Genomic DNA, 3,940 nt, shown 5'->3' with positions numbered 1-3,940 from the left:
GGGTGGGGGGAGGGGGGGGGGGGGCGGTAAGATATGCTAGGTGCTTTTACTCCACTCATGAAATTTAGTAAAGTCCAAACTCTTATGTGACATGGTTTTAGATTGATTAATTGTAATAGATCAACATTCGAACTAACAAATTAAAGGGCATGATTGGTGCGTTTTATTACTTTTTTGGGGGTGTGGGGGTAGGGGAGTCTAATATGAAATATGTAACATACTCATACCTATGGCTTCGAGTTAATATCAAGTCACTTCTCTCGACCGTATGGGCCTATATCAATAGAACAAATTAAGAAGACCTCAATCATCAAATTTCTACTATGCCAATAATAATAGTACCAAACTTTTGAAAAGAGACAAATGATCATTAAATTTTAATTGACAATTCGAGCTGAGAAACAATACTATCTTCCTTATTTAAACAATATTTAAAACTTCCTTATATTATATTTAACTCAAAATTTAAAAGAATAATGTTTACTAATGAATTATTAGCACCAATAAAAATTGTGACATAGTAAGAAATGTTTTTTCATTTTTCAATTAGAGGTGTCAGATTCAAATATTTATATATAGAATCACTTTTATTTAAATAGCTACACCTCCGATATAAAATTTTCTAATACAAATTTGAATCATTGAACACGGAATGAAAAACCAAAAATAAAAATAATAAGCAAAAGTCATAGTCTGTACTCTGTAGTAGTTCAAGTGCAACAAGGCCCCTCATTCAATAAATATTTTTTGTTTGTACATAACCTGCCACAATGTTCATTTTTATTGAATATTCTACATTATCATAAAACTCCAAAAATGATGAATACGGAATTAGGAGATAATTCACAAACAGAAAATCGAAATATCAACTATCATTTCACTTGAAATATCTTTTAATTAAAGAACGTACTCTATACAAAGAAAAATATATTCTTGTGAAATTTAAATATTGAACTTCAACATCTCATATGAAGTAATACAAATATTGAACATTGGGGTTTGTAAAGTAATAGGAAATCATGAGAGGATCTTTCTAATTTTAAAAAAAAATTTATTTTGGTATTCAAAATTCACTAATCTTGATAACGTGGGATCCATGCCATTTAAATTAGAAATCTCTCTCTATTGGAGGCTCGAACTTGTATAAGGATAGAAGAATTTCATCCATATATACGACTATATATGTCCCTTGGTGGAAGGTCATTTTGGATTCGTGGCTTTCAACCGACTATATGTTGATTAACCTCAATAATTATTTAGTACTGTTTAATTCAACCTTTTGTCTACGGGTTCATTTGGACTTAATTGAAATTTTAACATTACAACACGTTCAATATTAAAAAATTTAAGAGTTAAATTTATCGATCAAAATTTAAATTTTGAATTCGTCTCGATATAAATGACATCCTTTTCTAGCACAGATTAAAAAGGACAAAAAGAATAAATGAGAATGACCTACCAAATAATATTTTTATTTTGGTTCAAACAACCAATAGTTTTAAATAATTAACATGTAAACAACTTTACTATGTAAGTTGTTGTTTGCTTGTTAGAGATGTGTGGACATACAAGTGCAGACAAATATATAAAATAATGTGAATTGAAAAATAGATTTGATATATTGAAAGTCTTGAAAAAATATATTTCCTGTGTCATAAGAGAGATATTAATATTTTTCCAAAAAAAATCAATAATATATAAAAAATACATTTTTTTTTTATAACCGAGAAATCCATCTGTGACCCGCCCTTTGGACCAATCACAACCTTCTAAACTCGATGGATAATGGGCCTGCCCTCTACTCTTCTCCACTTAAATACCGGGATTCGCTTTGCATGGTGTGGGGAAAAAATACATTCTTTTATTGAAAATGCTCTTGTGATTTGACTTTACTAATAAATTATAGAGAATATAATTTGATATGATGATGAGACAAATCTCAATGAAGACGGAGTCCTTAAGAGAATGTATGTAACGCATTTGACAAATCTTACATCGGTAAATCACGATAAAGATGCTGAATATATAAGAAATATAAGTCTTAAGACCTTCGCGACACGTTCTAAAGTCGTGCAAGCAAGTATCAAATCATCATTTTATCATGTGTTCGAATACACAATTAAATATCATAAAATTATGAAGAAAAAAAAGTGGAGATGTGGGGATGCAACTAAGTATCAAAGCATTATTTTATCATGTGTTCGAATGCACAATTAAATATTATAAAATTATGAAGAAAAAAAAGTGGAGATGCGGGGGATCGAACCCCGTGCCTCTTGCATGCAAAGAGAGCACTCTACCATTTGAGCTACATCCCCAAATGTCCATTTAACGTCCACTACATTTAATTTAATTTATATAACACATCGGATATAAAGTTTAATTTTTTAATAAATAAATATTGTCTCTTAAAATACCTTACTATTATTTCATAATATTTGTATAGTTATAAGCTTTAAATTTGAAGTTATTAATGTTAAACATATCATGATAATCTGTATGACTATAAAAACTTATATTATTGAGGATCAAAATAAAAGGTTTAAGTTAAATTGTTTCTTAATGTAAAAACATGTGATTCTTTTGAATGATATTATCTCTATTTCCTTTATTTGACACTATATACTCTCTTATAATCTGTTCTAAAAAAATAACGTAATTATAATTTATTAATTAATGTAAAGTTTGTATAGCTACCCAAATGCTACGATGATTGACATGCTAAGATCGCTTCAATAGTATTATACCATCTAAACATAGTATGTTTAAGATCAAAGTTTCATAAAGTTTATAATCACATAAAAATACCTTGAATTGGAATGCGATCCTCTCGTTGAATTAACTGTAACCCAAATAAATACTGATGAATAAGTAAAATTTACAAAGACTTTTGAAAGAGCCATATAAAAAAAAATCGACAAAATTATCTTGTACCCTTGGAACAAAGGGTCCTCAAGTTAATTAATCGTATGTTGGTACCACATATAAGTAGAAAAAAAAAGTAAAAAGGTAGAAAATATCGCTTTTTAAGTTAGTGTTTGACCATAGATTTCTAAATATTCTTGGCAAATATTATTTGGGTGAAAATTTGAGTGAAATTTCATCATGTGTTTGGCCATAGTATTTGAGAAATATATTTCACTTTTTTAGAAAAATATGATTTATACCCATAAGTTTTAAAAACTATCAAAACTAACCATAAGTTTGTATTACAAGCCAATTGAATCTTCGTTGCAACAATAACAAATAGTGTACATGACACTAGAGCAATGTTGGTAGTTTGGAGTGAGTGCAACAAGCTTTAACATAAATTCTTGAGATTAATTCAAGAAAATAACATTAATTTTTCATTGTCACGGCCCAAAACAAGTCGTGAGTGGCACCCACACTTAACCTCTTAAGTGGGCGAACCAAGGAATCTAAACCCCAACATATATCAATAATTCAACTATGAATAACAATAAATTGTGGAAGCTCAAAACTTGTTAAAGTAACCAATCAAATCAACCTCTAAAGTCTATTACACATTATCCCCAAAACTTGAAAGTCATCACATCAAGGACATATGTTTTTAATATACCAAGTCTAAAAGTATTAGAGACACCAAAATAAGTAAATAAGATGGTCCACATCCGAAATTTAAGGACATCATTCCATGACTGAGAGAATCCAACACGAGCTAAAAGGAATAGCTCACCCTGAAATCTGATGTGCTGGAGACTGGTTAGAGCTGAGGGTAAGTCGAAGTCGATGGTACACTTGCTGCACTCCACAAAATGAAAACGAAGAAAACACAAGTAGGGGTCAGTACAAGGAACACGTACTGAGTAGGTATCATCGGCCAACTCAAAATAGAAACTAATATACAATGAATAATAGTATAAAATCAACTATGACACTTAGCAGGTGGCAAGCAACAAACACATGAACCAGTGTCAAC

This window comes from Solanum tuberosum, unplaced genomic scaffold (genome assembly GCF_000226075.1).
Source record: "Solanum tuberosum cultivar DM 1-3 516 R44 unplaced genomic scaffold, SolTub_3.0 scf00063, whole genome shotgun sequence".
NCBI lineage: Eukaryota > Viridiplantae > Streptophyta > Magnoliopsida > Solanales > Solanaceae > Solanum > Solanum tuberosum.
This window is presented reverse-complemented; position numbering follows the sequence as displayed.